Here is a 26,437-nt window from a genome sequence, read left to right on the forward strand (position 1 = left end):
GGATTGTGTGTTTGTGCTTATTCGTGACTGATTTGTTGTATTATAAACTGCTGAACAGTTTAGAACCGCACTGGTTGTATTTTGCAGAATTAATCAGCCTGTGTGTTCTATTCCACTGTTTAAATCTTCCACTAGATGGCGCCCTTGTGACGCAATCAAGCTTGCTTTCTTGTATAAAGGTTTGTACAGCAATAAAGGAGAACTGATGGCCCAGCTGTCACAATAGATGCATATTGTTTGAGGTTTTAAAGTCTGATGCACAGAAAAACAGAAGAATATCATCTGATTTATTATTATTTGTTTATTTAGCATACGCTTTTACTCAAGGCAACTTACAGAGACTAGGATGTGTGAACAACGTCTCGCCCAAAAGACAGAGCACATAGAGGTTAAATGACTTGCTCAGGGTCACACGGCGAGTGAGCCGGGATTTGAACCAGGGACCTCCTGGTTACGAGCCCTTTTCTTTGACCACTGGACCACACAGCCTCCTTAACTGCTATGTTACTTAGTCTTAACATGCCATTCAGAGTATGTAACGAAAGGCTGACATTGAAAAGCCACAAGATGCTGCAATTTTAAAATACAAATTTTGTTGGCTTTTTATATTTCTGAGAATTGAATGTCAAATTAAATGATCAGGTGGTTGCAGCTAAATTGAAGTAAATTACTGTCAAATTGAACGCCATTAAAAGATAATTTTGTTATTGAAGTAAATGCGAGTTTAAAGTGCGCACAATCGTTTTCTACTAATGAACTTAAAGTCTTTTTGCACTTTTTAAAGCAGCGTTCTTTTTGTATTTTTTATTCAACGAGCGTGCCGTAAGCTACCCTGAAATGCACAAAAGGTTCGTTTTGACTCAGTTGTGCAGTAGTGTAATTACAAGGCATATTTTTAACAAGGCAAGGCTGATTAAAATGACCTTCTTTGAGGGTTCGGTCTATGATTGAGTTCCATAATAGATTGAATTCCTACAATCACAGTGTTAGAAGAAAGAGCTAATGAAAAAAAACAAAAAAACGGGCATGGCAATTACAGGCTTCACTGCCTTCTAAAGAGCCGGCTGCACTGTGTTCAGTATCACTCTCTTGAGCCCCGGGGTGCAGCGTTTCTGTGAGAGAGATGTGTGGCTGTCTGAAACTGTAGAATCCCTACTAGTCCAGTTGTGGATGCAGAAGCAAGAGAAGTAAGAATGGGGTAAGAACTAGCAAGAACAACAGAAATATGAACCTTTTCTAACGGATCATGCAGCAAGCTGAATTCATAAGTTGTCCTTCTCCTGAAGCTGTGTTGAAAGCAGTCAGTGAGTGCCGTGCAGACTTGTTACTGCTGTGATAAGAGATCAAAATGGATTAGGCCGGGGCTTTATTGATGTCATTCTTAGCTCCTGATCAATTCAATAATATACTTAAAAGAGGGTACTTCTGAAACATATACTGGAGGGCCGTATTCCCAAGACTCGTAATTGAGCTAAAAATCACAAATTCAGATTAATATTGGAAAATACTCCCCTGCTAATTTCAAAACCTGTGTGATAAAGTTTGACCTTCCATTTCCTCTGTGTTTGGTTGAATCCTTGGAGGATTTGTCGATTGTGAGATTTCTGTATCTGTGTAGGCAAAGCTCGTAACCCCCCTTTTTAAACTTGGCCTCCTGCGTTCTACTTTTGTCCTACTAACCCGAGATTAAGGATCTCATGCATCAAAACCAGAAGCTAAAAATCACTGTTAAGAAGTTGCTTCCCTTGAGGATTTTGAAAGCACGCCCTAGTTTACTGCAGGGTGTGGAGAGAAAACATCAAGTTGTAAATTCCAGTGCCCCCCCTGCTGATGTGTAAAGAGGATTTTCAATGGAAATTCAACTTTATAAGTCCAGTAAATCCTCTATTATCCAATATAATAGAGACCGGGGGACGTTCGAATAAGCAAATTGTCCAGATAATCGAATCACTGTGAAATTGTTTAAATGACATTCCCAATGAAGAAGCTTCCTAAAAATGATATTATACAACCTCTTTACTTTCAAATACCTAACATACAGTACTGTACTGTTACTGTCAATACCAGAGATTGAGGGCTGAATAACACACATTCTATGATAACAGGGCAGACAACACTGGTGTCCTAAATACAAGGCTCCTTGTATTCCCGAAGTCCTCTGCTGAAGTATAGCTTTCCTAGCCGGGCCAGGAGAGAATTGCCACATTCTTTATAAGCCATTACCACCCACCCACGCACAACACAAGAGTCCTGGCAGGAGAGGCTTCATGTTATTGTGATAATATTTTGTCGCCCTGCTTTCCAGCCTTGCCTGTCCGCACACACCATCTGTTTCCCACGTGCTGCCACGCCGCTCTGGTTAGCCACCTTTACTCAGGCCCCAGCAGCTAGGTCTTGCTCCCTCCATTTCTCTGAAACAAATGAACTGTCTGTTGGATATCCTGCAAGGCTCGGGAGTCCTGTTCCAGCTTGGCAGCACTTCAGAACAATCGGTGGCCAGTAAGCAGGGAGTCTCCTGTGCTACAAGCCTGGCAGACGGTTTGGTTTGTGTGTCCGCACATTTTAAATGGGTTTTATTCATTGGTGTTTACTGCATTATACCTGACTTGATAAGAAACTGATAAAGGCACTAGCCACTATGTTTGTATACATGACTTGTGTTTTTGAAGTATGTATGGCATGAGTCTGAAACAGCCAATTTAAAAATGCATCAAAACTCAAATGAGTATTCAGGTGATTTTTTTTTCTCTTTTCATACAAGGGACACTGCAGTGTTTTATTAATGTATTGTAGGATCATGTACTTTTTTATGATAAAAATGAAGAGCGTGCTGCCCCTTTCCTTAAGCACAATACATGTTACACAAAGGATCAGTGCCACTTTCCTGTATACCCAGCACTCTGCGCTGTCCAATCCCGGTCCTGGAGGGCTATTCCACTCTAGGTTTAACAGCTAACATGCTATGATGAAGTGCATCAGGGTCTAGATGGAGTTTTGAATTGGTTCAATGAAACTATTTAAACAGGGTTGGAACAAAGACCAGGAGTGGCAGCACCAACTTTGCTCCCCTCTGCCGTAGACCAAAGAGAAGAGGCGGATATGTTTGGTCAGGTTGTAAAGCACAAAGATTTCTCTTTAATAGCAAAACTTGAAAGTAACTGTGAAATGGGCTGTACTCACAAAGCTATTCACTTGAACAACTGAGATTTTCACTTCAGATAAGACCACCAAAGCTTAGCTGATACACCCTGCTGCTTCATGTTGCCACTTTGGGTTTCATGTTGAGGGTTATCGAAATGACAAAAGTACATCTTGAAATGCACAGCCTCTGCGTGTATAACTCTTTACCAGCAAGTATGAGCACGCACGGTATTCAGCACACATTAAAACCTGTGAATCTCATTTGAACTTTAAACTCAGCTCAACTGAATTGAGGTTACAGTGTGACATGTTTACAAATTCAGCTTGTGTTTGTGATTGCCTGATGCTTTAAGAGCTTGCTGCTTGTTGGCGTGACTCGTTTAGCCAATAAGGTTGGACATACGTGATCTACAGCATGAATCAGAATGGAGGCATAATCTGACAGCAACAAATGTGCAAAAATACCTATAAGGTTACGTCCCTAAGGTGTGTCTTTTGTGATTTACTCTGTTATGTGTATACAGTGATTCAGTACCTGGTTTGAATAGCAGTATAGTGATTCAATATGTGTTTTTGAGAGACCAGACTTTAAATAAAATACCATCCATATATATATATATATATAAATACACATATATATATAGGAGGGGAGGGTTGCTATTCTTATTCAAACCAGGGGGAGGCGCTGTAGGCCTAAGTAACATTTTTGGTTTGTGAGCTCAGTGACTATACCACTGTTGGCTCAGTTCCCTTTCTTTTGACTCATTTCTACAGATTTTGAAGTTACAAAGCACTTTAACCATAAAAATGTTTTTTAAAAAAAGAAGAAAAAAAGATTCTAAAAAATGCTACAAAATGAAAATCCTAGCATTGCAACACACCTGGGAGGAATACTGGCAGTGACAATAAAGTCTGTGTTTGAACAGCCTTATCGCAAGGTATCTCACCCCTTCAACACACCTGCTTGTGCTCACTACAGACCGCGAATAAAAGGGTGTGTTTCTCAAGAGAAGCATCTCAGCTCTCTTTCGTCTGATATCGGCTGAAGCGATAACTACAGTGTGCATGGAGCGTGCAAGGCAGTACAGTCCACACGGTTTTAACAAATACCCGTTAAAGCACAAGCGCCTACAAGATGGAAAGTTATGGCCAAAAATGAAGTATTTACTATGGGAGTCCTCAGGGTACATTTGCATATTTGCATATAAATTAACTTGACCAAATTAACTTGAGTTAATTATTTTTCCATGTGTATCAAATGCTATGCGCACTCTTGGGCAGTTTTGCTAATTGTAAGGTCAATGCGACACCGATGCGATGCGACAGATTGCAAGCCTATGTATAAATATATTTATCATATTTACAGAAATACATATTTTTATATGGGCTCAATTTTACTCCAAAACAAATATAAAACTATTACAAATTGCTAATGACAAGACTATGATCAAGACTGATACATGCTGTGGAAATTATGTGTGTCTTCTCTCTGACTCGTATATGAACATATGATTCATACCAGGCTTATCCAGCTCCTTCGAAATGGACTCCCATAAATTATCTTTCATATCTATATCTTTATATTTGCAATGATCTTTGTCATAAAGTTCAATTCTCTAGCTACCGTGTGACAAAATCACAAAAATTTACACCAATCCTATTTTTTTCATGTCGTTTTGGTGTGAATGATTCAATCAAAACTACTTTTATTTATTTCATTGTGGCGTGGTGTGTCATACTACACATTTGACAAAATTAAGAAAACCTGTACTGATAAGCATCTTTCACACCCCAGGCCACACCACAGCTGACGCAAAATAAATAGGATTAAATCCTATATGTTTGTGATTTCTTCGTGCAACAACTAGGGAATTGAGCAATTGGAGAGCAGCTTCAATGCACTTTGAGCAATCGGAGAGCAGCTTCAATGCACTTTGAGCAGAGAACAGCTTCAATGCACTTTGAGCAATCAAAGAGCAGCTTCAATTCACTTTGAGAAATTGGAGACGAAATAGAGTCCATTTTGAAGGAACTAGGTATGCCTGGCATGTATGATTTATTGTCATGGATGTTGAAATACCATCAGAGAAGACACTCAGAATTTCCACATCATTTCCACATCATGTTGATGAACATGTACCAGTCTTCTTGATCATAGTCTTTTCCAATCTGTTGCATTGCTTCAGGCCTGTCCAATTGTATCTCTACAGCTAAAACTGCATGTCAAAAAAAGGTTTAAACTGTGAAAGAATGTAGTAAACAGACACAAAGATTGAACATAATTGTAGGACACTGCAACTTTAATTTCAGAAAGGAGATCCAGAAAAGATTTGAATTGAACAATTTTTTATTGCATTTGACAGAGGCCATGCCCATGAGGAACGTAATATATTTTGGCCCATGGCCTTGTCCATTGGAGCTCTATAGCCGCCCCATGTGCTGGCTGAACTGCGATGCAATGATTATAGATTGATGACAGTTATAGTCAGCGGGCAGTAAGAGGCACTCTGGACAAGGTGCTCTGCAAGGTGGAGGCCAAACAGAGAAATGACAAGGAGGCGCAGACGAGAGAGCTATTTAGAGGATCCTCCTTTCAGAAACACAGCATAGTTTCCAATGAAACCATTTCAACAGCCCCCACACACTTACAGTTTGTCTTGTCAAATATTAAGTGCCATGAAAGGTTATGTATTTTTAATCTCATACCTCCTTGTTTACGTATGCAGTGAGCTACTGTGCTTTTAATGCTTTTGACGAGTGGTGTCATTAATTGAAATGGAATAATTCAGCCACACTGTCAAGCCGTGCCCTGCTCACGCCAGAGAAGTTCATTTCTGTTGTGTTTCTAATTGAAGATGATGCCTGGGACAGACAGAATCCAGGGGCGGTGGACTGCACTCTGAATAGTGTGTGCCTGCACTCGGTTCAGCTGGTGAAATCAGAAGCCTCTCCCTGCTGGTTCAATCCAATTACAAATCGCTCGGTTCTTCTTGTTATCTTTGTCCAGCTGAGGATGTTGCTGCTCCCTTTGACTGAACATGCTGTAGTTAATTAGAGTATTTAAAGAGCACTGACTTAGACACATGTGCAGGCAGACAGACAGGTCACTTACATGAATCCCTACGTTCTGATTCTCTCAATAGCTTGTGTTAAAGTGTCAAAGAATATCTTTAGTATGATTCATCACAACTGGAGTGTGACATACCAGGAGGGGGGAGGGGGTAGTGATGGAATTAAAACAAATCAAGCAGCTGGAAATGTATCCAAGTACAAATTATACCCGTCTTGTAATGATGTCTCAGACATGTAACAGGGTTCATGTATTTTGAAATATATGAAAAGATATGAAACTTAAAGCTATATGAGTTTTGAGAAAATTAAGTGAAAATATTGTGACAGCTATTCTTCCAGCTTGGTAGGGATAGGCTTAATATTACCCCTGCCAAATACACGTGCAGACTGTGGCTGGGACTTAATTGATTAATTAAAACTTAATTAAGCCCAGCCACACGTGTATATAAGGAGCAGTCTCTCCATTGGTTGGAGACGTACCCAGGGCAAAGAGCAGAGCAGAGCAGAGCAGAGCATTGCAGAGCATTGCATTGCTTTGCATTGCATTACATTGCAGAGCAGAGCAGAGCAGAGCAGAGCAGAGCATTGCAGAGCACAGCATTCCAGAGCAGAGCAGAGCATTGCAGAGCAGAGCAGAGCACTTCCCTCTTCCTCTTCTTCACGGACTGAACGCAGGTAACTACCTCCAGAACATCAAGAGACGATTACCTGCCAGCCCAGCCTCTACACTGTGCCTTCTTACAAGCATCCAACGTGTTAAGTACCTTGTTCTACCTGGGAGATCATGTGAACAGTTTTAACATATTTAAAGAAACACTACCTTTTTCTTTTGTGCACCATTTTATTTTTGTTTCTGTAAATAAACACGCACATCAGTGCTTAAACTGCAATTCCTTACATCTCTGCCTGCTATTTGTATAGCCATTAAGAGCTGTATCACACCGCTGCCCTCCCACAATATCTAAAAGGGATCACACAAAACTATACCTTAACCGTATCAAACGAGCTGACCTTAATTTAAAATGTTTGGTTGGGGGGGGGGGGTTATCTTCAAAAGAAAGGAGCCTCCATTAGCTGTCACTTTCGGTTCTCTCATAATAATACAGCAGCAGTTAATGTGTCATGTTTTAACTCTGTTATGAAAGGTACTTTGGCTAAACAAAGGAGGCTTTCACATCCAAACCATTGACTCTTCAGTCCCTTAATTAATAACAGACCTCCTGAAACACAGACGATGGGGGGCTGGCACTGACTCAGTCTGCTTTTTATTGGTCTTTGGCAAGCTGAAATAATCCCACTAAGATGGGGTTTACATGTTAAAAGCAGCTTCGAATTCCATGAGCTGGACTGAGCTGCTTGACAAGCCTTCCTTTATTTCTATATCTTTTTTTACAAGAAGGTGATGAATTTGTGTTTGTTTAGGGGGAGTGACTGACAGCACCGGCCATCTTTTCCATTGCTCAGGTCCATTGGATAAAACAGCTGATCTTTGGCCTTAACAGGGATGTCTATCTTTTCAGCCCTTTCAAAGTTATCGAGTGCTCCACTTACATTGAGCTTGCTCTGGCTTTTACATCACACCAGATCTCAGGCTTACTAGATCTGGCTCTCCCTTAAGTTCTCAATTATAGCTAGTATGTCTGTGGAGCCCCAATTACACGGATTTTGTAGGCCACGATTTAAATGCTAGAATTTACAGCAACAATGAAACAGGAGCCTGATGTTTAAAGTTTGTTTCTGTGTAGATACTACTGCAGATGTGAGCAGTCCCCGGAAATCTTTTCAGTAGATGAGTGGAACTCCCTGGTTCTGTACATTTCCACTCTTTGTCTGCAAAAAAAAAAAAAGAATAAACACTTTAGTCATAGCCAGGTTGCTTGTGCTTTTATTTCTATGCTATTTTTATTCCAGTTAATATTAATTTCTGGTCAGCAAACAAAGCTTAAATGATTGAGGCTGAATCGGTAGTCGTGCACAGCAGTGTTTCCATGGCAGCTGTATTTCATTAAAAGGAGCGTGATTAGATGAAAGGCAGAGGAGCCTCTGTTTCTCTTGACCAGAGGTTGCAAAATACATATAAACACAGCACACAAACACACACACGCACACACAAACTTACACAGAACACTGAGCTCTCTGCACAACTGTTAGTCCGTTTTTCTTTATAATTAGTTTCTTGTGTAAATGATTAAAATCAAAAGATATGCAGTATCTCCAAGCTATAATTGTACATGGTTTTCCAACAGATGGGAATGGACACAAACACACACAGACGTGGGTTAAATAGTGAACTAACCTTAAAAGGTAGAATATAAAATAAACCCAACTTTCCAGGACGCCCTTGTAAATGAGGCCTCCGTCTCAATGGGTAAATGAAAGCTAATTAAAAAAAAAAAAAAAAAGCATGTTAGGGTGTGCATTTTTTTTAAATAATGTTTTTACAGCAACAGATAAAGAGCTACTCTGGGTAAACAGAAGAACGTTTTTTGAGGGTAGTTGTTGTGGAACAGCCATGATCTCTCAAAAGCATGCTGATGTGAATGTGGGCAAACAGGGAATACAGAGGAAGCCATCACTTAACTGCATCAATAATATCCACACTGATTATAAACATTACAAAAAGCTACACATGGAAGGTCCCCAGTTGCTCACCTATTGAAAGCACTTCCTCTGGGAGGCAGGGTGAGTCATGTGAGCATCGTTCCAGTCCAGCCTGCACCGAGTTACCAATCTTGGATACATTGGACCTTGCTGCCTTATCACTCTGCAGAGACCCCTGCTGGTCAGACTGAGTCTTCCTCCGCCAAATGCCATTTCCCTTGTTCTTAAAGATGATTGAATACATGGATGTGTCCAGTTGGGATTGTGTGACTTTCTTTAGAATCGCTCTGATGGGTTTGTCAGGGCCACTTAAAGTTAAAATGCATCAGCAAACAGGTTCAAATGTACAGCTCTGGCCAAAAGTTATGTATCACCTATTTTAGGATTGAGATATCATTAAAAAAAAAAAAAACTCTATAAACATCATTTACATCTTTTATTTAACATCAGGTAATCAAAGAAACTACAAAATGATATCGCAAAAGTATACCGGAAGCCATAATAGTAGTACAGTATTTCATGTTAGATTTTGAAATGTCACTTTTGTCATTTTTCGTTAGCTACAAAGTGTAACGTTATTCAGCAGGTGTCATTTGACTTCATGAAGCAAAATGAGTCAATTATATAGGGTGATGCAAAACCTTTGGTCAGAACGGTACTTGTATGTAAAGAAATCATTCAAGATTTTGAAATGATTCCTTACATGCGTTTTCCTAAAGCACACAGTAGTACACAGATGAAAAGGAAACACACAAACAGATACCCACAGAAAATGTAATGCATTTGTAGCACAGCACTGCATTGTAGCACACTGAGCACGGTATTATGAATAACCCTGGCATTCTGCATTGTTCATCTTCCAGCAGTCCTTTCAAAAAGAAAAACGCCATCTCAAGTAAATGTTTTCAATCTGTCTTTTTAAAATTGAAAATCATTTTAAACAAATCTCATTGATTCTTTATGCTAAAAAAAAACAACAAAACAAAACAAATAACAATCCAAGGAAATCCTACAGCAAAGGTCATTAGGCCATTTCCTGCCTGCAAATGCAATTGTCTGATTTTAATGGGCTTTCTGGGAATTTTTATTGGCTCCAAAGATGTTGTTCCAGTAACTGTGACGCACTCATACCTGGTGTTGCCTAGGAAACCAGTGGACTGTGAGTCATGTCAGAGATAGGGTTAAAATAACTGTCATTCTGAGAACCTCTATGAAATACCTGAATTGCAATATAGTTGGGAAAAAACAAAAACAAAACAAACCTGATTACCTTTAGAGTGTCAGTGGCAATCTCCCTCACCATCAAAACTTTCTCTGTATCGGTGGCGATTACGAGAACAGACAGGTACACAGGAGGATACTTTGTAAGCGGTGTGGTACAATGCCAGGTTCTCGAGAACAAGCAGCAGCTCAAAGAGAACGCGTCATGTGTTCAAAAGAATGTCGTAGTTTTACAACTTTCTGCACCAGGTAAAGAGCACGACCCATCTTTCTACACCTATGCCATATTATTTCTAACATTTACCCTTTCTAGGAAAAGTCATTCTGATTAGATTGCGATTTGATGACACTTCTTTTCCACATCGACTCAGGTGGACATATTAAGTATGAATTGAAAGCGCGTTGCTATGGTTGCTAAAATAAACATGTGTGAAAGTAAACAATCAAATTGAAATGATATCAATCTTGTTTAACTAAATTCACAGAATACAGCTAACTATTAGGAAATCTATAAGGCAAACCAGTTTGGAATGGTCCTGCATTTGTTTTTGTAAACCACAGGTTTAAACATGAGGTTCATTTTGTGATACAGGAATCAGCAATCCTGGCAGATTAATAAGTAAAAATAACCTGGTCACAGGTTTAATTGGTCCCTTTGAATTACTAAAGACTTTAATGTAACAACAAACAGTAATGGAAAGGCCCACTATGGATGACTCAATTCACGGTCAAGTTCTGTCAGGATGGCAGCAGCTCATGGAGATATTCCTTCATTGCGAACCCGTTCCTTCTCCCTGGTACAGTCAAGCTCCAGCAGTGATGCTGTGCAATGTGCCCTCCCACACATGAATAGAATGTACATTATTCAGCAGACCTCTTTTTTGCACTGTGGTTAAATAATGCATTTGACAGCTATTCAACAGGCCTTCTGTATTACTTGTAACCAGGCCAGACGAAGCAGGGGAAATTGAAAGGGGAATTCCCCAGGCTGATGCAACAGCCTTGCTATGCAGAACAATTTGCTTCTGACTGCACTTCAATACCATAATTGGCAAACTGTGAAAACACATCAGCCATGTCCAGCCTATACATAGGCTTATTGAATCGATTAGTTTATCTTGTAATGAATGGATGTGCTTCAATTACACCTGGGACAGATATAGCAAAACCTTTTTTCTTACGTCAAAATACAATTTGCTTCTTTTTTTATTGAAGTAAAATAAAACTGATAATCTTACAAGCCAATTTACAAACAAACTCTTTTATCAAAACTTTCTAAATACGGGTTTGGTGAAAGCATTTTGGGCTGGTTTTCTTCTTACATCGTGGGGCGTTGGCAAAGTGTTGCTGTTAAGGGACAACTCTCTTCTAAGTTACCAGTGATATCTGGTGTTCCTCAAGGGTCTGTTTTGGGCCCTTTGTTGTTTAAGTTGTATGTTATTATTATTACTTGTTTATTTAGCAGATGCCTTTATCCAAGGCGACTTACAGAGACTAGGGTGTGTGAACTATGCATCAGCTGCAGAGTCACTTAGAACTACGTCTCACCCGAAAGACGGAGCACAAGGAGGTTAAGTGACTTGCTCAGGGTCACACAATGAGTCAGTGGCTGAGCCCGGATTTGAACCGGTGACTTCCTGGTTACAAGCCCCGTTCTTTAACCACTGGACCACACAGTACCAGTATTATTACTTAATGGTTAGGTTAATGGTTGCACTCTTTTGTACCAGGTGTACTTAGAGGCTAGACATAACGAATAGTCAAGATAGCCCATATCAATTGCTCTTTAAGCAGCTTTTGAAATGGCTATGGCACTTTTTAGTTTAAACTCACTATAACACTTTGTAAATATGCTAAGTGCCAATTGAACTAAATTGTGTGTAGCTTTGTGGTATTTTGTGAGCTAGATTGGAAGCCAGTCCTCCAATGATGAAAGCCACTGCCTGCCCTGGGGTTTCAATAGCATCAGCCTCATGAAGCTGTATACAGCACCATCATGTGGGCGTGACAAGACCAAGACTGACTCAAGTCTTAGTCATCCTTGCCCTGTTATTCATTACCACCAGACACTGCCTGTGCAGCCATTCCAATATTTATGTTTCGTCGCTCATTCAACAGCTTGTTTGAAGAGAGATCATTAGGTGTTGTTTGTCCAGGGTCTATAGCAGCTAGATTCAATATGCGTCTAAGGCACAAACAAGGCTATAAGGAAGTACATATTTCAAACTAGTTGATGTACAGTACAGTAGGCTCTTGTTCATGCAATGTTACAGATAATGAACAGCACTCAGAGCAAATTGCTAATCTAAACAGAGTCTGGTCCCTATTGATTTGGATTAGTGATTTTGTTTGTGAATTTCATAGTCATAAAAGGTGAGGGACAACAGCATTGACTACAGTCAGCTATGATGTCATCTGGTGCCCAATTGTGAGTAACTATGAGGTGCTTTTGGGATGTGAGCTTGTGGCAAAGGTCCTGCACACTGTATATAGTGTATGTATTGTCTAGGGCTTGCATTGTACTTGCATTGACTAGCCAGCCATGCGAGAAGGTAACTAGACTGGGTTAAAGTTTGACATGGTTACAGAGGAGCAGAAAATCCACTGAGAACGTGGGCAGATTCAGTTGGTTAATTGATTGCCAGTTTACCCTGGTCATCTGTATTTGTGACTCTTGCTTGCTTGATTAAGCTAGTCACCATTAGAGGACCAGGGGTTCATTGCCCAGATCTGCTACCTTTTTGTCTGAAAAACATTTCGAAATCTAATATGAAATACCGTACTGCTAGTATGGCTTCCAGTAGACTTTTTATTTTGCGATGTCACGTTGTAGTTTCTTTGATTACATTATGTTAAATAAAATATCTAAATTATGTTTATATCGTTTTTTTAATATTATGTCTCTATTTGACTGTGATTAAAAGCATGCTTTACTAATCAGTCCATGTGGAATGATTTTCCTATTGCTGTCTGCAGGCTGCAGCCAATAATCTCTTCACTCCACCTTCTGTGAAAACAGCAACTGGGACCGAGCTATCTGTGAGCAATAATAAGGTGTGCTGTTACAATGACGTGAATCAACAATGTGCAGGTGCCAAGGCCTGCAAGGCTTTTAATGAGAGGTCATACTGTCTGAGTGACTCTGTGTAAGAGTGAGAAATGGCCTGTGGCACTATTAGTTTTGTATCTTTATTCTAAGTCTTGCAGTGTTGTATTTACAGGTTTTTAGTTTAATGCAGACCCCATCTTTCTTAAAAGTCCGCTATTCGTTCCAGTTTGGGGGTATTGCAAGTATAATGGATCCATTAAAGAGGTCACATTTCCAGTGGCTCATTAAAGGAGAAGGGGGGTGTGTGGCGATCACACGATAAACGATCTGAGGAGCTCAACATTTCAACCCATTAAGTCAAGGTCACAAAATGTTCTTTTTTTTTTCTCAATGAGCCACCATCAATGCCATTTGCTGTTAGGTTTAGCCTATGGAGTCAAACTCAGAGGACATTTTCACAATTAATTTAAAAATACAATTGCTAATTCTACAAAGAGCACAAACTCCAGATAACTAAGACTCCCTCCATCAGCGAAGCCTCTCGATACTCTTGCCAACCTTTGGACTAAACACATTATTTCCACTGATTCCTTTTCCATGTGCGACGGGGGTAAAAACATAATTCCATGGCCGCGTAAAATATAAATTCTGCGCACTTCTCTGACAAGTTTATTTCAGTTACATCAGAGTATAAAAAGAGCCGAGGGCCTTTTCCACAGGAAAATAAAGTATGGGGTTCAGTGAAAGATCTTCGTTCTTGTATCTCAAAAGAAGCAACTATTCTTCCATTTAAAGTACATTCCTCCTGCAAGAAATATGTCTTGAAGGGCTTCTCAGAGGATCTCAGTGAAAGTGTCTAGTTCATGGAAATCTCAGTACATATAAACACCATGTATCAGCAGGAAGGCTGTCACTCCTAGTGTGGTATTTCCAGTAAAAGCTAACAGAGTTCATACGTGTTTTAGTATAAACCAGAGGTGGCCGAACCATGGCTCCCGAGCAGTTCAAGTGCGGCTTGAGTTGTGTTCTCTGTATTCATTGTGTTTATTATTCTTTCTTCCTTCCCCTTCTCTCTCTTCTGTTTCTTTGAGCCTGCTTGTTCACTGCAAGGACTCTTGATGACTTTCGCCACCACACATTGGCGCATGTGTATTTAGATCACCTTGTGTGAAAGCAGGACGTGCAGTTGAAAGTGAATTTCATAATTTGGAATGAAGTGCTCCTTCGTTTCGTGGAGACAATGGCACTGAGCAAACCCTCCAGAAGTAATAAATGAAAGTATGAGGCTTTAAGCCAGAATGGGAGGACGAGTTTGCTTTCACTGAAAACAGTGTAAACCTGTGTCTCATCTGCAACACAGCGCTTACACACTGTACAGCCTGTAGAAGGCGAGCAACCTCAAACGTCATGATGAAATCACAACACATTTTCATCTGAATATCCTCCTGGATCAGACTTGAGGAGAAACCACCTGGCCTCTTCAGAAGCACACTCCAGCAGTCAGCAGGTGTTCCTTTCGGCGTTCAGGAAAGACGCTGATGTAACGACTCAAGTGAGTTTTGTATGGCATGGAATATCGCTCGTGCTAAACGTCCTCATTCAGATGAATGAATCTTTTTATAAAATTGGAGTGTTGGCGCTAGACGAGAGGATGCATGTTTAAATTTTATATTGCAGGTCAAAAATTATTATATTTACATAGCTTGTCTTGTCATGAGCAGGGTACTGTAATCCCTTTCAAAATAAATAGTGCATTTGTCATCCACAAAGCTCTCAAAAGTATTTAATACACAGAGCAGTCATACAAAAAAAACAAAAAAAACCTTTTTAAACTGAGCATTCAGATCTTCAAGGGAAGAGCTTGTCAAAAAGAATACTTACAAATATGTGTTTTATGTGGTGTTTTTGGTGAGAACCCAGGTGGGGGACACTGCTACTGTACCCTTGAGCAAGGTACTTTACCTAGATTGCTCTAGTAAAAACACAACTGTATAAATGGGTAACTGTACGTATAAATAATGTGATATCTTGTAACAATTGTAAGGCACCCTGGATAAGGGCGTCAGCTTAGAAATAAATAATAATGTTCGAGAGAATTAAAAAAATGTTTCAAACAATGCTAGTATTTAAATGCCATGCTCGCAAACATTTCATGTGTTACAGTGTGTGTCTCTCGGCCATATGAACATTTTGGTATGCGGCTCGCAGGGTCGGCCATCCCTGGTATATAGCTGGAGGGAGAGAGGTGACACATTATACATTTACTGTAACTCAGTGCTAACTAAGTCAACCCTGTTGAAATCTAAAGTACAACTTGTTTCACAAACAACCTATTGGTGCTGTGCATCAAGATCTGTCTGGATCAATGCTGTTTGTTTTATGTTTTTGTGGTTTTGTTTAATTATGTTTAGTCACATTTTATTGACAGCTGGGGCTCTGCCAGCTGTGTAGCAACAAGTCACATTGGCATGATAAAAAGTTAACCAGTTCAAACTTCAGACAGGGCTGGATTTCTGTAGGCGAAATGGGCGTCAGACACAAGTCAATTTATCATCTGTGAGTGCACCTGCAGAACACAATGTTAAGTGTTAGAGTGTGGGAGCCTTGCTTAGCAGCAGCGTACACAGGTTGGTTATGAAGTCAGTGCTGCTCAGAAAGAACAATGCAAGCTGACAAGCTGGAGAAACTCTCTTTGCAGCAGAGTGCAGCCTGGATCGATTCTAGAATGCTCACACAGCAAGCCAGGACACTGAAAGATAAATGGATCCATTCTAGAATGCTCACACAGCAAGCCAGGACACTGAAAGATAAATGGATCCATTCTAGAATGCTCACACAGCAAGCCAGGACACTGAAAGATAAATGGATCCATTCTAGAATGCTCACACAGCAAGCCAGGACACTGAAAGATAAATGGATCCATTCTAGAATGCTCACACAGCAAGCCAGGACACTGAAAGATAAATGGATCCATTCTAGAATGCTCACACAGCAAGCCAGGACACTGAAAGATAAATGCCAAACTAAACGAATTCATAAAGATACAAAGACAAGTATTTGCATTTCTTAGTTTGTTAATCAGTCAGTAGCATGGAGATAGCACTGCCGGTCACAGCTTTAGGGTTTAATAAAACGTATGTTTTCAGCATGGAAACAAAAAAAAAAGGTGCTTCAGAAATGTTCTGTGGTCTGTAATAATGCACTACAATCCACCTGTCAATATTCTACGCATGTATGTTTCTGGTAAAATTTACAGCCCAGTTTTTTGGGTTTTTTTGCATTCTTGCCATGCTTTTAAATCAGGTATAAACCCATTCATAAGACAAGCCAGCATTGCACTGAGCACCATAAAGCCACCAGTCTAGTCAGTGTTTATAGCCCTTAGACTGACTGTACCAGTTAACATCACACAGTGAAACCCCCACTGTTGTTTTTCTTATTACTCTCCTTTACACACCTCCCTAATAAACCACTGTTAGCCTGCTGTAAAAGTAACCTGTGCAAACCCCACCTAACAGGTTTTGTTCGTTTTTTGCCCATCCAGCTTTGAGCTAATAATTAGTTGTAACAGTTTTAATGCTTCACGCCACAGATTCCCAGGAATTAACACATTTTCTTGACAAAACTAGTCAAACAAACAATTGACTCACTAGCTGTGAAGGGCTAATTACTTGATCAAAGTGCGTAAGAAGGAGCAGACACAATACCTCTTTAAGACTCTTCAGGTCTCGAGAATAGAATGACGCCCACAAAACCAGGACAGGCAAGGCCTTAATTTCTTAATGGTTTTTTTTCAGCCATTCGTCATTACACTATCGTAACAAAGGAACTAGTGATCTTTCTGTGCACAGCTAGACAGCCATCGCCCCATATCTTTATTGATACGTTATTGTCTGCTATCAGACTTACCTTGTCTCTTTCACACCCTAGTGTTTGTGCTGCTGAATTATTTGTTATTGTCTGGCCAGCTTCCAAATGTCTGCTTTTGGTTTTTTTAATGGAGCCTTAGAACTCTCTTCACATTCCAGAACAGTACAGAGAACCTTAGAACTCTATTCACATTCCAGAACAGTACAGAGAACCTTAGAACTCTCTTCACATTCCAGAACAGTACAGAGCTTACCATTCAAGCTGGTGCACATTTCACTGAAACATTTCAAAAAACAATATTAGTGACAGAATGAACATGGGGGCCCTACTTTCCATTGTACTATAATGATACAGTTTCGCGGTTATCACAGATTTCACGATTTCTGTGAAATTGACCCATTGCTGTGTAATATGTAGTTCCCATTTCTGAAAGAATAGAGTAAATATAATTTTTTTTTTAGCAGTTAAAAATAAATACAGCAAACGTTTGCCTTATTGACTCACTACCTCTTAGACTACATTTAGGAACCTGGCAGTCGGTTTAGTTTGCTTCTGGTAAATGATTGAACACAGGTAAGCAGTTAAATATTTGGGATCAAAATGATGAATGTGACAACGCTAGTTTTCTCCTTTAATAAATATTATGTTTAATCATGAAATATCATTAAACACCTATTTTTAAACCATAAAATGCTGTGAAATAAGCCTTTTTTTACTGTGAAAAAAATACAGCACAGAGTATCTTACACGTGTTTCATATTTTCCTTTTACTCTTAAATGACTTTTTATTTTCATATTGCACGTCCCTTAAACTGGGATACTGATAAACAAAAACATGATCCGTTTCCAATGAAGACACTCACTGATTCTGATGTGTTTACAAAATCCCATGCTTGCATAACTGTACATATTACGACTTTGGCCCTGTGATCGTGATAAGGCATGTGATCACTGATGCTATGGTCTTTACTGGGTTAGTTAGTCATAGCTTGGCTGGTTGATATTTTACAGCTACCGTGCTGCTGAGCTCAACAAGGGAGTACAGTTTGTCCATTAACCAATCGCAAGGCGTTTTGTAATTTTTTTTTTTGTTTCGGGTCGGCTTTGTGCCTTCCTGCCTTACTCATTAAAGCAGCAGAGATAAAGAGGTCATAAACAGCACTAGCTATAATGATTACAGGGTGTATTATTATTACATTATAAAAAAAAAAAAAAAATGGTGTATCATAAACTTCAGCTGTCAAGGCTTGAAACAAATCCCATAGACTGAACTGTAATACAGACAGCTTTTATTTGCATTAATATAGCTGGAGTTCTTCTGCACTGAAACTCTGAAGTAAGTGCATCTCCAGTGCAATTAAATTCTGTACTTTTCCATCAAGATAAAGGACACAGAACAGGACCATTTAAATGCATTTTAACTACCAGTTTTGTAGTTCCAGTTCTAATTTCTTTCATTCTGCTTATTTGCAATGAAGACTTTCCTAGTTGCCAGTTTTCTTTGATGTAGTTTGTCATTCCTGGGAAAAAGTGATACCTTGAGAAGTCAGTACTGGGTTGCAGTGCCAGGGTAGCGTGCTGCCAGGGTAACGTGCTGCCAGGGTAACGTGCTGCCAGGGTAGCGTGCTGCCAGGGTAACGTGCTGCCAGGGTAGTGTGATGCCAGGGTAACGTGCTGCCAGGGTAGCGTGCTGCCAGGGTAGCGTGCTGCCAGTTACCCGTATGGTAGAATTAAATTACACTCAGTTCATACTGCTTCTGCTGTTCATCATCATAGGAAGGTAACAATGTTGAAAACAGCCTGCATTTAAATGGCCTATATCTGCTCAAAGGGCACATACAGCCAATTCATTATCGGCGTCACGGACAGAACGACGGATTGGGACCGACATGAGAAACTCCCCTCAGAAAGATGCTGCATTGACAAGCTGTCCATTGTGATGCATATTGCTGTTGTAAAAACACTCATCCTTAACCAGGAAACACTCAACAGGGTTACATTTATAAACACTGAGAAATGAAATCTAGTCGAAATGCGTGTCATTGAATTAATTTTGTTCATAAAACAAACCAATGGAAAAAATATATATATATGAAAAATACATATTCATAACATGGGACCTGACCTCTGATGTGGTCACGCCTCTCTGCTGAACAAACAAACACATGAGAAAGAAAAAGAAAAACATACGGTGGAAATGCTTTTCACTCGGATTTCTGAATACCAGCTTCAACCGATAATATATAAAGGTATAATGTATAGTTTTCATCATATTAAATACAAATATTAAAATGTACATTTATTTCAAAATGCTAGGACTGGCCGTGCAAGTAAGCTTGGCAGTGAAGTTGTTATGCTGAAAGAGGCTGAATCCACACGCTCATGTTTTAGCACACAGCTGTGTTGCCACTACATGTATTTTTGCATAACACACAGCTGAAAGAACAAGCTAAAACCACTTAGTGAACAAACATGTAGGTACAGCAGCTCAGATTGATAGCATCAGATCTCAGGCGATAGGGGCAGGTTTGAACCATGTTAGAACTTAGCTGGGAGACCCACAAGAAACATCCCATTATGTAGAAAGTAGTTTTTTTGGCCTGAGCATTGGTGTTAGGTGGGACTGTGCTGTGGATGTGATGTTTTGTGCATTACACAGCCGTTTACATTATTTCTAATTGTTCCTGTTTTCATCAATCAACCCTTCTGTGAAACGCATTACATTACTGTTAAACATTTCAGGGACATTCCGGTTTGTACTGTACTTCCTTTAGCTCACACCAGATGGCAGTATCAAACATCATGGCTCCCTTTAGAGGAGTGTTCACGTTTTTTATTACCTGTCAAATGAACGTCTGTTGTTTTTAAAGTCAGTAAGTATGAGTATTCAGACAGGCATATCTTTCTAAAACACAAAGTTATCAGCAAGGAAAATATCATTACTTTAGCCCAACTGTCGCTGGTGTTAAATAGTGAAATCCTTTGTATCTTTAAATATGCATTATTTTATCATGATTTACTACACTTTCCTATGCTTTTGCCATGGGATATTTCACTACGCCCCTGTTCTATAGCGCAGTATATACAGCATGTATTTTAAACTTGATTGAATAGCACCATAAAACAAAGAACTAATACAAGTTATAAAGCTGCAAAGTCATAAAGAAAAAAAAAAGAATCGATTTCCCCCCAATTCCTTCTTTAAGCAGTCTCCACTGCAACCCGTGAACCAATCAGGAGGGCCTAAGACCAGCGGACGACCTTCGACCTTACCCAGCAGTGAACCCTGTCCTGTGACGTCACTGTCTGGACTTGTCCAGCACCTGATCAGTAAGTGTTATGGAAACATGATGTGAACAATGTCTCCTTGCCTATCCCCTTGGGAGAGAAAAGGCCAATACAGTGCTCCCTGTGAGCCTCCAGACAAGACTGACAACTCGACTTGGACAGGATTCCAGCCCATGCTTGCATGACTCACCCTGCACTCCGTGCAGCATTCTTACCAGACAGATCCCTTGTATCTTTTAATGAATGCAAGTTTATTGTTGCTGGAACCTGTTCAGTAAAACGGGCATGGTCTGTATCTTTGTGTTCTTCATTTTTTATTCAGCTTTCAGAAAAATAATTATATTAAATCAAATTTTAATTATATAAAAAAAAAAGCTTACACAAATAATACTCCATCAGTTCTGTGTGAGGTCCTCTGTTATCCCAGTCGATGAGTTACAGCTCCCAGACATTAAGCAGACATGTGTTGTGCCACAGAATGTGCCATTTATATCAGTGCCACTCTGGGAGGGGAGGTTCCTTCCAGATGACTTCTGCAAAGCTAGCTGGGAGGTTTTTAAAGAAAAAACGTTTGTTTTTTAAAAGGAATAGATTCAAGATTCTTCTTTCTAAAGAGGCTCAGTTGGTACAGCAAATTATACAGTCGAAATATATATATATATATATATATATATATATATATATATATATATATATATATATATATATATATATATATATAGATAGATAGATAGATAGATAGATAGATAGATAGATAGATAGATAGATATACATACGGTAACACTTTACATTATGTCTCTAAGTACTCTGCATTTACATGGTAGTTACTTAGTAAATTCATGTGTCCGTACAATTACAATTTTATTATGTGTAGTTACAGTTTACTTAATTTGTAAATCTTTTTGCACCATATAACCCTAACCCTTTTCTTATACAATTGTGTATATATATATATATATATATATATATATATATATATATATATATATATATATATATATATATCGTGTTACCAAAAATATTGCCTCACCTTTCATTTTCCAACCATTCAGAAGATATTTCAGGTTAGACATAAGTAATTGTTTGGCAAATGAATATTGTGAAAGTGATAACTACAGGGAGAGAGCATTAAGTGTACAAGGAGTCCTCAGAGTGGATACATATTCATACCAGCGAGGGAGCCTGTTGTTTCTCAGTACACTGTGTGCACATTGTACTGTAGATATACAGCTATTTTGGGACAAGTGTTTTGGTCTTTTTTTTTTAGATCCTGGATTTCTATTTAAAAAGTGATTTTCATGCTGCTTCTGCTCTTAGAGAAGATGGGTCCCCAGTGGCTCATCTAGTATAAGCAGTGGGCAAGGTGCTGGGCGGAGCCTGGTTTGAATCTTGTGCACGCCAGCGACCCCACAACTGGTCAGGAAAGTACCTTGACAAATGTACTTAAAAATAAGCTATTGGCTTAACAGGGGAAACAGAGGTTTCCTATCGATCTTCAGTCCTCTTGAGGCTCAGCCTTAAACCCTTTAAATCCATCAGTTTCTACTGAGTGAAAGAGTTAAGTCTCACTAATGTTTACACAGTACATCCAAGAAAGTAAACAGTTCCACAGAATCAACCCACACTACACAAACAAGACCTCTGTATGTTCTGCAACCGAAGATTACATTCAAAATCCAAGATAAATATGTAGTGGGGCATATTGAGGAGTAATTTAGAGCTCAGGGTGGTATACTAAGACATTTCATTGAGACTTGTTTAACCCCTGCTGTGCAGATCTGCCAGCCTCAGTCAGCAAGTTTTTTGTGTGTCAGGAATCTGTACAGATGTTGTACATTTATAAATTGCGTCTCCACTGTTACAACAACACATGCTGCTTGGTTCCTCGCTTGGATTTGTTCCTGCTGTGAGCAAGTCTACACAAGCACAGCGATGAGCCGGACTAACCCTAGCGTAAGGGGGGATTTCACATGTCACCTGTGGCCAGGTCTACCCTTACATTCAGGGAAAAAGACACTGCTCACATTGTGCAGCCAGATCACAGTGTAGCACAAAAGGACCCCAACAGGGTTAATAATCAAAAAGGTCCCCCGAAGGGAGCGAGGGTCCTACAACTTGCCTGAAATAATGTTTACCTCCAAATCACTTTACATTCACTTTTAAACATACAATAATATAATAACTGCAATTTATCCCTTATCTCTCAACCACTGTATTTACAAATAATATAATCTGTGAATTTCTGTCTGGTGTCGTAGTCTGTCCTAGGAATCTGACAGTTCACACTTCCATCTTTGTCACTGTACTAATGTTATGTGAGCATGAGAAGTGCAGCCACATTAGTCACTCAGCAAACACGCTGTCACTCCCACACAGTCTGGATCGATGTGAGAGAAAACCTGTCGGAATGCTTCAGGTGTGTCTGGTGAGACGGCTTCAAGCTCATTGAATAGTGTGTACAGTGTGGAGGACTGAGCGATGTGTCACCATATGGATGAACTCAATGGAAAATATTAAAAACTAACAGCAAAAACAATCATGATTTAGAGAGAGAGAGAGAGAGAGAGAGAGAGAGAGAGAGAGAGAGAGAGAGAGAGAGAGAGAGAGAGAGAGAGAGAGAGGGGGGGGGAGAGGATAGATATTCAGTCATAAGAAACTCATTGTGCAAAACTAGCAACCTTGTTAATGGTATATTTTGCCACAAATGTAACAATATAAAATATGTAGTGGTTAAAGAAAAGGGCTTGTAACCAGGAGGTCCCCGGTTCAAATCCCACCTCAGCCACTGACTCAGTGTGTGACCCTGAGCAAGTCACTTAACCTCCTTGTGCTCCGTCTTTCGGGTGAGACGTAATTGTAAGTGACTTTGCAGCTGATGCACAGTTCACACACCCTAGTCTCTGTAAGTCGCCTTGGATAAAGGCGTCTACTAAATAAACAAATAATAATAATAATAAGAAATTAAAACAGGAAATGAACCAATAGTTCAGCACTTTACAAACATTGAACATAACATGAATGACCTACAATTTGTAGTTTTACAGTAAAATTTGATAATGTACAACACAGAAGAATAAAGGAAAATCAATGGATTAATAGACTCAATACCACGATGCCTGAAGGTTTAAATAGAAAGGAATAGTAGATCATTACATCATTAATTATGTAGTAAATGACATCACAAACACATTAATCAATTTGAATAGAAATAAGTGAGTGTGGTTGCCATGGCATCAAAAGTCTATAAGTACCTCCCCTGTTTGTTTTGAAACACACCTTCCCTTGACAAAGGTATGTTAAACTTACTGAAACGCTGACCAAAAACAATGTATACGTGCACTTAAAGTGTATGTACCGGTATACATACAATAGTGTGCACATGTATTAGAACACTCCATAGAGTCTGTTGTACTGATTTGTTGTGCATATGAAATCAAACCACTGTTACTGAAATTGTCAAAAGAGGCAAATTAGTGATTGTTTAATTTAACGGATTACTTTAATAGCCCACACATGCAATTCATTTAAAATAATAAGACAAAGGGAACACACATGGTAAAATGCATGAGCCTTTTTTGAAGTTGTTTTAAGATGCCTAATTAAAGCACAAAGTGGTCTAACATTTTCACACATGGGTGCCTATTGTTTCTATATCACTGATTACTGAACGGAAATTGAAATTCTCACACCCAGAGGCTTTCATGCAGGTAGGTATATAAAGAATATAAATGTCAAATCTTGAGGTGCACACTACTGATATATATATATATATATATATATATATATATATATATATATATATATATATATATATATATATATATATATATATATACATACACACAAAGTGATTCAGTGCTTGGAGATTGAATAATAATTTGATTCGTGTGTGTTTTGAGAATATAAAGTGCACTCTCTGTTGTTTGATTGATTGTATTTCTTTTTTTGAGAGCCCAGACTTCAAATACAAAAAAACTAAAAAAGAAACGGTGAATATATACAAAGTCCATTGTGTTGTATGAGCGAATAGTATTCAAAACCCAAGAAAAATATGCTTTGGTCTAAAACGAGGTGTAATTTTCAGTTCAGGGTGGCATACACACTACTTCATTAAACCCAACAGGTGTGGAGAAGACTGGGGTCTATTTAAATCATGCCAAGCTACTTATAAAAGAAACATTAGCCAGGTCCTTTTTTAAGCACAATAACTGCCTTGTTTTCCTTTCCTGAACATGTTGTAATATGCTGCTATCTTCCAAAGCGCATCGCTTTCCACACCTAAGAGGGTATCAATGGTTTTCTCTGCAGGCTTCTTGAACTAAAGGGTCCCTTCTATGTTTGTGTGCACACCATGTGTCATAAAGCACAGATATGGTGCAGCAATAAACAGATTCCTAAGTGACACGCCTGTGCTGCTGGAAAGTTCCAGGTGTGTCTCGTAAAACAGTTTCAAGCTCCTCCAACAATGTTTTCTTTATTGCTGTTGAGCACTTTGAATAATGTCTAACCATAGAAGTGCCAGTTCTCAAGCACTGCCTGGAAACAAGCTGTGTCAAAACCTTGCAAAACAATAGCAAATCTCCTCGTGCATATGCAAAAAACCCTCACTGGAGTGAAACTGGCGTTAAAGATCTACCAAACGACAAAACAACAAACGCTGAGATCAAGATCATTGCTGTTTTTAGCAAACCATAATTGAAATTGCCCTGCTCACAGTTGGATGTGTCTCTTCTATTCTCTTATAGAGATGCCACAGTTTAACTGCATACATCCAGCTTTCTGTACATAGCTGAATTAATTAATTATACATTTTTTAGCAGACACCCTTATCCGGGGCAACTTACAATTGTTACAAGATATCACATTATTTTTACATATAATTACCCATTTACACAGCTGGGTTTTTACTGGAGCAATCTAGGTAAAGTACGTTGCTCAAGGGTACAGCAGCAGTGTCCCCAACCTGGGATTGAACCCACAACCTTCCGGTCAAGAGTCCAAAGCCCTAACCACTACTCCACACTGCTGCCCATACAGAATACTCACTCCTTCCCAGAACAATAGTTTGCATTACTAGTTGTGTTTATGTGGTCAGGATTTCAGGAATTCTGATTCTTCCAGCTGGGTTATGGATAAGGCTTAGCATTATGAAAAAGGGTTGAAGTTCGAAGTTACTCAAGCTATTTTTTTTTAATGTGCTTTGTTCACCCATATAAATGTATAGGGATTTTGTTTTATTAAAAAAAACTGCTATAGCAAAGCCAATTCTAATTATGAAGTGCCATCACTACCGTTGCACAGATCTCTACATTTTATCTGACAGACAAAAAGAATCCTGAAATCTTCTGTGTGTGACACAGGAACAAAATACAGCAAGCTTTATCATGAAGGTAATTTAAAGATTAGGGTTAAACTGATGGGTCGTGATTATCTCCTTAATATAATGACACAGCATTCCTTTCAACCCCGCTGCTCTTGTAATGTAATGTAGAAGACAGCCTCATTGTTTCTTGTTCATGTTGTTTCCTCCTTCGGTGAGGCTTAGTGATCCAGTGCACTTCCTTTATGCAAGGTCATGACCCTGGGTTCCATCCCTGTCCTTGCAGCCCACATAGAAGAGAAGAGAAAAATATCTGTAAAAATGACCCCCTTTATATAGGCTGTTTTAAAGTTTTTTAAGTGCTGCCCTTAGATTAAACAGTGCTTTGAAAATGAGAATAATTCAGCGGAATCCCTGAAATTGATGACTGTGGATCAGAAATGTTCTGCAGAGCATTTGTATAAAATGGGAATACGTGTTTGTTATGATTTCATGTAAAACTAGATTTCTATGAACTTTAAACTTGATTTAATGATTCAAAGTGGGCTAAAACAAAAATAATCGTATTTTATGTTTTGTGAAATGGACCCACAGGTCTCTCGCCACAAAGATTGAACTCATTAGTAATTTAAAAACAGATTGTTTGAATAATATAAGTGTTATATATTTATAACTGCTCTAGGCTGCTTTTTAAGCCTCCAAAAAATCTAGAACAGTTTGATGAGTATGCAACTAATTCAATAGTTTTTAAAAACAGATTTTGAAAAAAAAAAAAAAAAAATATATATATATATATATATATATATATATATATATATATATATATATATATAAAACTTAAAGGTAAAGCTTTTGTGAATATTAGAATATATTCT

At 39.0% G+C, this 26,437-nt stretch overlaps 1 long non-coding RNA gene across 1 annotated transcript; it reads right to left on the bottom strand.

The window, feature by feature from the left end:
- Positions 1 to 7,057: 7,057 nt before the first annotated feature.
- Positions 7,058 to 20,709, bottom strand: LOC131738031 (uncharacterized). Its single transcript, XR_009329585.1, has 3 exons — positions 20,623 to 20,709; positions 8,510 to 8,592; positions 7,058 to 8,043 (listed from the first exon to the last, which is right to left on the bottom strand). It is a non-coding gene; the product is annotated as an uncharacterized LOC131738031 (long non-coding RNA).
- Between the last annotated feature and the right edge of the window lie 5,728 nt (positions 20,710 to 26,437).

This window comes from Acipenser ruthenus, chromosome 9, assembly GCF_902713425.1.
Source record: "Acipenser ruthenus chromosome 9, fAciRut3.2 maternal haplotype, whole genome shotgun sequence".
Lineage (NCBI taxonomy): Eukaryota > Metazoa > Chordata > Actinopteri > Acipenseriformes > Acipenseridae > Acipenser > Acipenser ruthenus.